We start from the raw sequence: 13,358 nt of genomic DNA on the forward strand, positions 1-13,358 counted from the left end.
AGCAAAGATTCTGAAGCCAGTCTGTTCTCCCAGCCACTCTGGGTTTACATTGGGGTGTATTGACAGTAATACTGATGAGAGAGTTCAAGTTCTACCGCAGCAGCTGGACAATTTAAATTCACTTCATTAAATAACTCTAGAAATAAAAGTTCGATGCAGAAATGATGACCAGAAATGATGAAAGTATCGTAAAAACCAATCTGCTTCGCTGAAAGAAACAAGTCTGTGTAGTTGACTGGTAGCTATCATTTGAAATGGTCTAAACAAGCCTCTCAGCTATCACCAATTCCTTCACGTACAGACACACTGACCTGTGCCAACAATGACTTCATGCCACCAATGATGCAGTAACGAAGAACTGCTTACTCAGGCGTCCACAGCAACAAGACAAATGCAATGTTTTCATTCACTTACACAGGACGAGAATGTAAAGGCGAGGATGGAAGCTTTGGTCAGACCGCACCTGGAGAACTGTGAGCATTTTGGTGCTCCATTCCTCAGGATGTGCTGGCATTGGAGAGGGTCCCGGGAATGAAAGGGTCACCATACGAGTAGCTTTTGATGGCTCTGGCCTTGTACTCCTTGCAGTTTAGAAGAATTGGGGGGAGGGCAAGAAGTGTGGGCATCTTATTGAAACTACTGAATATTGGGAAAGATAGGGTAGACGTGGAAAGGACATTTCCAGTACTGGGAGAGTCTAGGACCGGAGGACACAGCTTCGAAATAGAAGGACATTCCTTTGGAACAGAGATGATAAGAAATTTCTTTATCCAGAGAGTGGTGAATCTGTGCAGGCCATCTCATTGAGAATATATGAAGTGGAGATTGATAGGTTCAGATTAGTAAGGGCAACAAAGATTAGCATTAGGGCACTGCGGCAGAGAAACAGGGCTTTCAGCCCATCAGTCAGCATTTACTCCGCCTAGTCCCATAGCCCTCCCACCCATGTAAATTTAGCCAAATTTATAGGGCAGTTTCAGGGAGAATGCAGGAAAATGGGGTTGAGAGTGAAATAAATCAACCATGATAAATGATAGGGAAGACTTTTTGGGCTGAATGGCCTAATTCTGCTCCTGCAGGTCAGGCAGCATTCAAGGAAATGAATAAACAGTCAACGTTTCGGGCCGAGACTCTTAATGAAACATTGACTGTTTATTCCCTTCCACAGATGCTTCCCGACTGCTGAGCTCCTCCCGCATTTTGTGTATGTGTTGCTCTGGATTTCCCAGCATCTGCACAATCTCTTGTGTTTATAATTCTGCTTCTAGGCCTTTCCTTCAGCAACTTCAAATGGTTTAATAATCTGAGGGGTTGATTCTCTCTAAACGAACAGGACATCCCAAGCACCAGGTTTTGGGCCAAAGAATATCTTTTTTTTAAAAACTTCTCCCTTAATATTCTGAATCATTTATTTTCATTTTTATACTTTACACTGATTTTCCTGGCTAACTTCCTAGAATCTATGGCTAGTGGCACAGCAATAAATGTGAAAAATTAATGCCCTCACCAGCATTTATTCTACAGTTAAAATTGTCTGGTCACGATTGCAGAGTTTACTGGGTAATGTTTGGCTCCCACACTCCCTGCTCTGCAAAGGAGACAGCACTTCAAAGGTACATCAATGTCTTTTAAAACACTTTGGAGTATCCTCAGGCACTATATACATTAAAGGTCTCATTAGAAAGAGAAAACTACAAATCTTGAGTAGGAGGGCAAAGAAACCCAAAGACGAATGAAGTCATATAAACGTCAACGGTTAGTAAGTGCAAATTATGCAAAGGCTGTATATTCACACACACAGTACCATAATCATAAAGACTGCCAAAAGCACAGGAGATATGGGACCCCTTTGCTTAAAATACCGCAACAGAGGAATAGGGTCAATCTCAACTGGGGGAGGGCTGGCTCGAGAAGCAAAATCCTAGCTCGCCCAAAAACAACAGGGAAAATTTCTTAAGTTCTGAATGATAATTTCAGCCTTCAATGAAACACCCAAAATTTAGCAATGCAACCATGGTAAACTGGCAATAGCTTTGCACACTGCAGGTTCAATGAAGGCTGGTGACAAGAGTTAGGGTATAGCTTTTAGTGACTCAGTCTAGACAATAATTGAGCAGGACCTCAATGTGTCACACAGTAGTGTGGCGGTTACTGCAATCACTTTGCAGTGCCAGCGATCACTGACTAGGGTCCAGTTCCCACTGCAGTGTGCAAGAAGCTTGCTTGTTCTCCGTGACAGCATGAGTTTCCTCCAGGTACTCCCATTTGCACGGGTTAGGGTTAGTAAGCTGTGGGCTTGCTATGTTGGTGCCGGGAGCATGGCGACACTTGAAGACTGTCCCCAACACATCCTCTGACTGTTGGGCATAGATGCAGAACATCACATTTCACTGTATGTTCTGATGTACATCTGACAACTAAAGCTAACCTTCTTAAGATCATTGCAAATCCAAATCTCTTGCCAAGACACCATGATCTTAAATGACAACTGTTGACTGAAAACACAAAGCTCTCGTGTGAAGTGGATTTGAAAACTTTTTAAAATTGCCATCTCTCCATGAGCACAAGAAAGCAGTTCTCCTGATGGGGAAGAGTACAGTAACCTGGATTATAGCCCAATCTTTCCTTTTGGATTGCAAAAGTGAGTGCAAAGTGCAAAGAGTATAATTTATCTGGAACTCCCTCGGGGGTGGAGAAAGGAGGGCAGGAGGAGGTTTGGGCTGAGAATAGAAGGGAAACAATAAATGGAGTCCAGCATTACCCAGTTTCATTCCCCAATCTCAGTAAAGACGACTACAAAAGGCCTACTTATTTCTGTGCCTATTGTAAAACTGCGTGAAGAAAATTTTAAAAAAGTCAAATCTGTAAATCAAAAGAAAAACAAAATTATCAGCTCAGCCGGACTGCCTACAACTCTCACAGCTTAAGTCAGGGTAAGTGCTTCTGCAGACTTGGAACATAGGCCATTCAGCCCACGGTGTTGTGCCAACCTTTTAACCTACTCCAAGATCAATCTAACCCTCCATTGCCCTTTCATCCATGTGCATATTTGAGAATCTCTTCAATGTCCCTAACGTACCTGCCTTCACCACAACCCTCGGCAACACATTCCACACTCACCACTGTGTAAAGAACCTACTCTGATATCCCTCCTATAGTCTCAACCAAACACACTAATGTTATGACCTCTCATATTAGCTATTTCCACCTTGGAAAACAGGCAATGTCTGTCCACTCTTCTTGTACACCTCTCATCCTCCTTGAGCAAGATCTGCAGTTTGTTGAAGCTTACATCAGCACCCACATGAAACTTAGTGGGTAAAACTGCACCTGATGGTATCAAGCCACACAGAGCTCCAGATTGAACACTGCTTCCAGTTCGACGGATGCAATCAGGCACAGACATGGCAACACTACTGACCCCTCCAAGATGAGGAGGAAACAAAAATAACGTCAAATTCCAACGGACAAGTGGCTGTGTTGTTAACAATATTGGGCTTATATACCAGACCTTCAGCAGTCAAATAGTTAAAAGTTGATTCATTGAAGTGCTGGGACCAGGAGGTGACCACTCCCTGCCTCATGGCTGAAGTTGGCATCAATCACTCAGGATGTGCCCTCTCCTCATTACTACCATCTGGGAGGAGGTACAGGAACCTGAAAACACACATTCAACAGCTTCTTCCCCTCTGAACCTATGAACACTTCCTCATTATTTTGCATTTTTTGCACTGCTTTTTAAAATATATTTCTTATTGTAACTTATTTTTCTCTATTACATTGTAATGCTGACACCAACAATGTACAGTATAGAAACAGCCTTTGGCCCAAATCCTCCATGCCGATCACAGTACTCACCAACTTAGTCCAATATACCTGTATTTGACCTATATGCCCCTAAATAGGTGGTGAGGTGGAACTACATCTCTACCAAAGGAAGTGAGAGGCACTTCTTCCCTCTGCTAGCCCGCTTAGCCCCCACTTCCGACCGGGGTCGTGAGAAGCCATGGAAGCAGGTGGTGGATATCACAAGCCCTGCCAGCAGACAGACAAACTCTGAAGTGTATCGATAATGGCTGGGGTCACCCATTTTGTAAAGACACTGCCCAGGAGGCAATGACAAATCACTTCTGCAGAAAAATTTTGTTAACAACAATCGTGGTCAAAGACCTTGATCGCCTACGTCTTATGACACAGCACATGATGATGATGTCTCTTATCCAGGTACCTGTCCAAATGCTGTTACTGTACCTGCTGCAACCACTTCCACTGGCAGCTCGTTCCATATACACACCGCCCTCCACATGAAGAGGTTTCTTCTCAGGCCCTTTTAAATCTTTTATGTCTCACCTGAAATCTATGACCTCTAGTTTTTAGTTCCCCTCACTGGGGGAAAAAAAGACTACATGCAATTTTACCCACCTCTAATCCATATTCCTTTTGCAACAATGGCATTAAGTACAGGAGATGGGATGCCATGTTGAAGTAGATTTCAGATCTTTATAAGGCTGAATTTTGAGCATTTTGTGCAGTTCTGGTCATCTACCTATAGGCAAAATATCAATAGGCTTGAAAGAGTACAGAGAAGATTTACAAGGACATTGCCAGGACATGAAGACCCAAATTATGGAGCAGGTTGAAAAGATTTCTAATTTTATTCCATGGAGTGGAGAAATACGAGCAGAGATCTTACAAAGGTATACAAAATTGTGAGGGGTATAGAGAGGATGAATGCCTGCAGGTTTTTACCCCCTCAGGTTGGGTGAAGCTAGGACCCGAGGTCATGGGCTTAGGGTGCAAGGTGAAATACAGTGAATTCTGGTTAATTGGGCCGTCAGTTAATTGGAGCGGCCGCTTATTTGGAACAACTCCTAAAGAACAGAAATTAATCAAGAAAATAGCCCGGACTTCCTTCATTTATTTGGGGCACTATGCTGCTTAATTGGGACAGGGGACAGTTGTCATATAATTTCAATTAAGCATAAGTCACACGCACTTGTGTGCCTGTGAGACACCAGGGAGCCAACTGTTCAGACAACGATTCAAAAAGCAGTGGATTTTGATCATTTTGTCTTCAGTCTGACTTTATGCAGGAACACAATGAAGGCAGTCCATTACTTGCACCAGGTGTCTGTGCTGATAGTGTTCATTTACAGTCAATCAAAAGAACACGGCAGCGAACACTGTGTGAATTCCTCTGTCAATAACCATTAGGAACTAATGTATACCGGTAGTTTATAGTATTGTAGTAGAGATGGCAGTGTTCTAATTAGTTCTGTATTTCATTTAAATGCATAATTTGTTACTCAGTTAAATGGTAGTTTTGCCTTTTTAATACCTTTTAGCTATTTCCATGAAACCAGCTAATTAGGGCAATTGCTTATTGGGCCAAAATAGACTGTCGCGATGTGTCCCAATCGATTGTACTGAATGGGAATCTGAGGGGTAGCCGATGGATGAGAGGGGTATGGAGAGCTGTGGCCTGGGTGCAGGTAGATGGGACCAAGTCAGCACAAATGAGATGGACTGAATAGCTTGTTTCTGGGCTGTAGTGCTTGATTCTCCTCAGCGCAGATCTGTAATAACATTTCCTCACTGATTATCAATATGATCTCCTCAAGGATGCATGCCGAGCCAACTGCTTCCTTTATACATGACTGTGTGGCTTCGCACAGCTCAAACACCATCTATAAATTTGTAGATGACATCACTGTTGTTGGAATCTTAGATGGCGATGAGGAGGCTGGTTGAGTGGACAACAACCTTGTACTCAGTATCAGTAAAACCAAGGATTGGGAAATTCAGGAAGGGAAATTGGGGGAATACTGAAGGGTCAGCAATGGAATGAGTGAGCAGCTTCCAATTTCTCAGAGGACCTATTCTCGAGCCAACACATCAATGCAATTACAAAAAAGGCAGCAGCTCTACTTCATGAGGAGTTTGAGGAGATTTGGTATGTCAACAAAGACATCTGCAAATTTCTATTACGAGGGGAAGCATTCTGTCTAGTTGCATGATAGGCTGATATGGAGATTATAGTAAACAGTAATGCAAAGATCTGCAGAGGGTTGTAGACTTAGTCAGCCCTCAACACAGGCACCTTTGAGGACATATTCAAGAGGCGGTGCTTCAAGAAGGCAGCATCCATCATTATTCTGATTCTGATTACACTTAAATGTCCCTAATGTATATGCCGTTTAGAATGTTTGCAGCCTTTTCTGTTTTTATTTCAGTTACAAATATATAGGTCTAAGATTTGCCACAACATACCCACCACCTGGGTTCAGGATTCGGTGTCACAAGTTGAAATCCCACAATGGCAGCTTTCAACTCATTTAATTAAATAAATCTGGAATGGGAAAATCAGTATCAGAAATTGTTACCAGAAACTACACGTCTTGTAAAAAGCCATATGGTTCATGGATGTCCTTCAACAAAACTACGTGGACACACTGTCCTTAGCCAGATCCACAGTACAGTGGCTGACTCCTAACAGGCCTCTGAAATAGTCTTGCTGATACTTTGGCAACCAAGTAAATTTCTCAACGAGCAGAGTGTGGAATCGTCATTATGAACGGTTGTGAGCACATAAACGTACTGTGTATGTCATGCATGTCAGACACGGATAAAACAAAAGGCAGCCAAATCACATCCATGAAATTGGAAGCTCAATGGGAACGACACTCTTGCCACTCAAAACTTTAAGAAAATAATAAGGACCCGATGACTATTCTCGCCTATTTTCATTTCAGATCTCTAGCAATTACAGGGTTTCTAATTAGCCTTCAGATTTCCGTTTGCTCTGTTGAGACACTTCCCTGCTTTACTTCATTATAGGCAACTATAGGGTGAAAAAAAGACCTTGACCTTTGTCCCACCCGCTCCTCCCTTGCCCTCTCTGCAATTTACAACTTGTTTAGACCAAAGGGGATAACTTCACTAAACTGTTCCCACCGAACTGGACTCACTTTCAAGATCTGTATATCTCATGTTCTCAATATTTATTGCTTATTTATTATTAGTATCATTGTTATTTTTTTTCTTTCTTTTTGTATTTAACCATAAGATGTAGGAGCAAAATTAGGCCATTTGGCTCATTAAGTCTACTCGCCATGACTGACCCAACTTTCTCTCTCAGCTTCGATCTCCTGCCTTCTCCCTGTATCCCTACATGCCCTGACTAATCAAGAATCTATCAACCTCACATCCTTGCTTTTCCATTCTGGTCCTCCTGAATTGAACGCTAACATTGCTTTTGCTTTCCTCACCGCTGACTCAACTCACAAACTAACCTTAAGGAAATCATGCACAAGTAATCCCAAGTCCCTTAGTGCCTCCGAGTTTTGAATTTTTCTCTCCATTTAGAAAATAATGTATACTTTTATTTCTTCTACCAAAGTGCATGGCCATACACTTCCTGACACTATATTCCATCTGCCACTTTGCCCACTCTCCAAATCTGTCGAAGTCCTTCTGAGGCTTCTCTCTCTGGACTGCGGGAGGAAACCAGAGCACCCAGAGGAAACCCATACACTCATGAAAAGAACATACTAACTTTCTTACAGAGGACACCAAAATTGAACTCCGATGTCCTGAGCTTCGTGCTAACCACTATGGAGCAGAGTCAGGCCATTCAGCCCATCCAGTCTGCTCCACCATACAATCACAGCTGATTTATTATCCTTCTCAAATCCATTCTCCTGCCTTCTCCCAGCAACCTTTGCCATCCTGACAATCTTTGACAAGCTTTAAATATACCCAATGATTTGGCCTCCACAGCCATCAGTGGCAATGAATTCCACAGGTTCACCAACCCTCTGGCTGAAGAAATTCCTCTTCATGTCTGTTCTAAGTGGATGTCCTTGTATTCTGAGGACATGTCTTCTGGTCCTAGGAAACTTCTCTCCATGTCCAATCTTTCTAGGCCTTTCAAGCTTCTCCTGAACTACAGAAGCTGCTTCAGCTGCCCAGTAGAAAATGCAAATACAACAGTGTAGAAACTCCGCTGGACTTGACTCAATTCCTGAAACTTCTGTTGGGTGCCTCACAGTACAACCAAGAGGCCACACTGCACAAAGTCGCTTCTAAATAGAGAATAAATTTATGCACACAGTTCCTACCATTGAGGTACTGTTCACTGAAATGGCAAAGGATAATCTGTAAATGGGATCCGTATTCTAGAGGTCACACTGCCCTAAATGAAGGATAGAAATGAATGGATCCAGAAAGCACAGTCCATCTCACCACCAAGAAATTAACGGACAAATACCACTGCAGCTCCAAGACCTTTCTGAGCCTCAAACTTAGGTGGGTGTAAGTCAAGGGGGAAGACAGAAGCTCCCCAACTCTAATTATAGAATATGACATTACAACAGGACTAAAACACCTCAAAGGGCAAGGTACTTACAAACAGGTGAGCCCACACAGCAGTCAGTCAGTCAGTCATTCATTCAATCATTTATTTATTTAGCAGTACATCAAAGGATTACACCCTTCCGGCCCTTTGAGCCCCACCGCCCTAGCAACCCCTGACAAACCCCAACCTAATCACAGGACAATTTACAATGACCAATTAACCCACATCTCTGGACTGTGCAAGGAAACTCACACATTCCAAAGGGAGGACTTACAAACTCCTTAAGGATGACTTTGGAATTGAACTCTGGACCTTAATGCCTCAAGCTGTAACAGCTTCCGTTAATCACTATGCTATTGTGGTACCCAATATCACTGGCATATATCATGAAACTTGCTGTTTCGCCACAGTAGTACACTGCCATACACAATAAAAAGCCTATAAATCACACTAGGAAATATAAATATATAAAATTAAATAACTAGTGCAGAAAGAGAAGAAAGGTAGTATTCATGAGTTCATTCAGAATTCTGATGGAGGAGGGGAAGGAGCTGTGCCTGAAATGTTGAGTGTGTATCTTCAGACTCCTGTATCTCCTCCTTGATGGTAGAAATAAGCGAAGGGCATTACCCCTTCTGTTCCTGCTATGTGCTCCGTTACTTCAGGAATAGACAGCTTTGTGTTAAAAAGGTCTTGTCTGACTCCTGGTCATGGATCTGGAGTTAATTAGTCAGGAATAGCACATTGGCAATCTGAACTGTCCTAGTCTGCAAAGCCACAACCCACAGCACTCCTTTCCTGAAACTTCAGCCTCTGAACGCCCGGCGAACATGCTATCACAGACTTCAGTCCCCCGAGTAAACCCTGTGGAAAAATACATCCCGTGGCTCACAGGTAGCACAGGACAACAAGCCAACTCCCAAGACCAACAGCTTATTGTCATCTTACAGGCCCAGATGACAATACCAGGTTGCTCAGTGATCGTCCCCTGCTCCTCCCACCACCCTGCCTCACCACACATTTAGACTCAAGCCCTGCGGGAATTTCCAAGCACACAGCAGCACCAAGCTCCCAAAGTTATTGTAGAGATCATATCTCCAGCAATAATGGGCTCAACTGGCTTTCACTGAAAGCTCGATCCTGGCTGTTACTTCTCCAGCTTGGATATTTTCACTGGAGATTTCAATTAAGATTGGTTTTATATGAATACACTTGAACGCCAGCAAGATTAGATAAGGAAAGTGGGACGAGAAGTATGCATTACTCATGCCTTTCTTACCATGACTAAAAGTTTGCTCATCGAATGAATCTTCAATCAAAACAAAGATCGTTCAGACTTGACGCTCAGACCCAGACGGCAAATAGTCAGTAACACAAGAGGAAGCAAAGAGACAAGGCTCTTGGAACAAGGAATGGTTTACCACATATTATTGAGGCCAAGACTACAACATCACTTAAAGCAAGGAAGAACTTCTGTTTAAAAGCTGCCTTTCTCAACATTAGTAAGTCCCAAAGCACTTTACAGCCAATTTAAATATTTTTTTCCTCTCAAAGTGGATTCATCGTCTAAAGACAGAAAATGACACAATATGGGAGCCCAGTGGGATCCCAAAAAAAATGAGAACAACACAAGTAACAAACCAAAAAGTAGTAAATAGCTCACTGTCCTAGTGATGACACCTCGGTGTGGCAGGGTATTCTTCAGTCTCACAACTTGAGGGAAGAAGCTGTTAGTCAGTCTGGCAGTCCTAGCCCAGAGGCTCCTGTACCTGGACAGCAGCCCTTCGTACCCCTCCCATCCATGTACTTATCCAAACTTCTTTCAAATGGTGCAGGCGAACCCGCCTCCACTACTTCCACCGACAGGATGTATCACACTCACACCATCTTCTGAGTAACGAAGTTCCCCTTTTCAGGTTCCCCTGTTTCAAAAACAGACTTGCATTTATAGAGCAGAACATGCCCGAGTCAACCAAAGTCAGAAGTAAATTAGTGCATCAGGGTAGATTGGCATCCCACCTTAAGACCCTGCAGAGGATAGTAAAAAAACACCTATTTGCACCATTTGCCGGGACCGTTGTATACGAAGGGCCCAAAGCATTGTTAAGGATCTGTACCACCCATCCCACAATCTCTTTGACACACTACTATCAGGGAGGTACAGATGCATCAGGACCAGGACTGGAGTCAAATGACAATACACATGAATCCCTTTTACACACTTGAGACTTGGTGTTGGTGCCAGACCACCAGGAGGACTCGGTGTCACACCGGATTTCTATTTGAAGTCATGCCCAACTCCAAGGAGGTGAAGAGCCTGGAGTGGACAATTTAATAAAAAGATCTCAAGAGACTCGAGACTCTGGACCCATCCAGGGGTCAAAGGTGAAAAACTAATTTGATTCAAACATACAAAAATCATTACATACTATAATGCATTAAATTAAGGAAAACAGTTTCCAGTGCTATGAACTAGTACACAATTTAAGACCATAAGATATAGGAGCAGAAGTAGGCCATTCGGCCCATTGAGTCTGTTCCACCATTCAGTCATTGGCTGATCCAACTCTTCCAGTCAACCTTGCCTTCTCCCCAAACCCTTTGATACCCTGGCTAATCAAGAACCTATCTATCTCTGCCTTAAATGAACCCAATGACTTGGCCTCCACAGCTGCTCAAGGCAACAAGTTCCACAGATTTACCACCCTCTGACTAAAGTAATTTCTTCGCACTCTGTTCTAAATGAACAGACTGTTCAAACCAGAAGTTGTGTCCTCTTGTCCTAGACTCCCCTACCATGGGAAATAACTTTGCCATATCTAATCCGTTCAGGCCTTTCCACCGGTAACATTTGGAATGTTTCTATGAGAAACCCCCTCATTCTCCTGAACTCCAGGGAATACAACCCAAGAGCTGCCAGACGTTCCTCATACTGTAACCTTTTCACTCTTGGAATCATCCTCGCGAATTCAAATTTTCTTTGAATCCTCTCCAATGTCAGTATATCCTTTCTAAAATAAGGAGCTCAAAACTGCACACAATACTCCAAGTGTGGCTTCACCTGTGCCTTATAGAGCCTCAACATCACATCCCTGCTATTATATTCTATACCTCTAGAAATGAATGCCAACATTGCATTTGCCTTCTTCACCACCGACTCAATCTGGAGGTTAACCTTTAGGGTATCCTGCACAAGGACTCCCAAGTCCCTTTGCATCTCCGCATTTTCAATTCTCTCTCCATCTGAATAATAGTCTGCCCATTTATTTCTTCCACCAAAGAGCATGACCATACACTTTCCATCATTGTATTTCATTTGCCACTTCTTTGCCCATTCCCCTAAATTATCTAAGTCTCTCTGCAGGCTCTCTGTTTCCTCAACACTACTTGCTCCTCCACCTATCTTTGTATCATTGGCAAATTTAGCCACAAATCCATTAATCCCATAACCCAAAAAATTGACATACTTCGTAAAAAGCAGTAGTTCTGACACCAACCCTGTGGAACTCCACTGGTAACCGGGAGCCAGCCAGAATAGGATCCCACTCTCTGTTTTCTGCCGATCAGCCAATGCTCCTGTAATTCCACGGGTTCTTATCTTGCTAAGCAACCTCATGTGTGGCACTTTGTCAAAGGCCTTCTGAAAATCCAAGTACAACACATCTACTGATTCTCCTTTGTCTACCCTGCTTGTAATTTCCTCAAAAAAACTGCAGTAGGTTAGTCAGACAGGAGTTAACTTTCAGGAAACCATGCTGGCTTTGGCCTATCTTGTCATGTGCATCCAGGTACTCTGTAATCTCATCCCTAATAATTGATTCCAACAACTTCCCAACCACTGATGTCAGGCTAACAGGTCTATAGTTTCCTGTCTGCTGCCTCCCACCCTTCTTAAATAGCAGAGTAACATTTGCAATTTGCCAGTCATCCGGTACAATGCCAGAATCTATCGATTCTTGAAAAATTATTGTCAACACCTTCACAATCAGGAAACCAAACGGGATCTCTCTGTAGCTCATCTGAAGACCAAACAAGTTATTTATCCACCCCTGCCCACCCCACCCCCAGCACTGTGGCATAATTTTGCACTACACTTTTTGAGTGCCTAGACTAATCGAGATGCTTGGAGAGAGGGTGCAGTGGTGAAGAGATGAACGAGGGATAAGAGAGCTCAGATTACAGATTAACCTTATTTGCCATGTGTACGGTGAAATGTGTCGTCTGCTCCAACAAACAACACAGTCTGACAATGTGTCTTATGGCTGGTGGCAACCGCCATGCTTCCAGTGCCAACACAGTTATGTCCAGAATTTACCAATTTGTATGTCTTTGGAATGTGGGAGAAAACTGGAGCACCAGGCGGAGACTCATGCAGTCATGGGGAGAATGTATAACTTCCTCATAGGAATTGAACCCCAAACACTGGCATTGTGAATCATTACATTAGTAGCACAAGGCAAAAGCAGAGGCACTTAATCCTCAGACAAAGGGCAGCTACTAAATTGTAGTTGAGAGCAGATAGCATGATTTACCAGGAAACTACAGGTCACCTGGACAAACAGCGAAGGAAAGTAATCAGAAACCAGTGTCGCAGACAACAAGCTTTCACTTGGAAAGATCAGGAAATTCACAAAAAGACTAGTTAGGATTTGTTAAAAATACATAACGTGAGCTCGATGAGCTAACCTGGAGATCTCTTAAATATCATCCAAAGGCGATGCCTCAGAAAAGTGGCATGCATCATTAAGGACTCCCATCACCCGGGACGTGCTCTCTTCTCATTGCTAACATCACAGAGGAGGTACAAGAGCCTGAAGACACACACACAACATTTCAGGAAAAGCTTCTTTACCTCCATCATCAGATTTCTAAATAAACATGTCCTCAAGTATTTTGCCCTCTCTTTTACATTACATATTTATTTAATATTTTTATACAAATTTCACAACACACGCCAGTGATATTAAACATGATTCAGATTCATCGCTGTTCAATAGTTCCA

General features: G+C 42.9%; 1 protein-coding gene across 1 annotated transcript in view; it reads right to left on the bottom strand.

The window, feature by feature from the left end:
- Window positions 1-13,358, bottom strand: part of bop1 (BOP1 ribosomal biogenesis factor) — a 238,685-nt gene that overhangs the window by 146,063 nt on the left and 79,264 nt on the right. The window lies entirely within an intron of this gene.

The sequence above is a fragment of the Hemitrygon akajei genome, chromosome 8, assembly GCF_048418815.1.
Source record: "Hemitrygon akajei chromosome 8, sHemAka1.3, whole genome shotgun sequence".
NCBI classification, from domain to species: Eukaryota; Metazoa; Chordata; class Chondrichthyes; order Myliobatiformes; family Dasyatidae; genus Hemitrygon; species Hemitrygon akajei.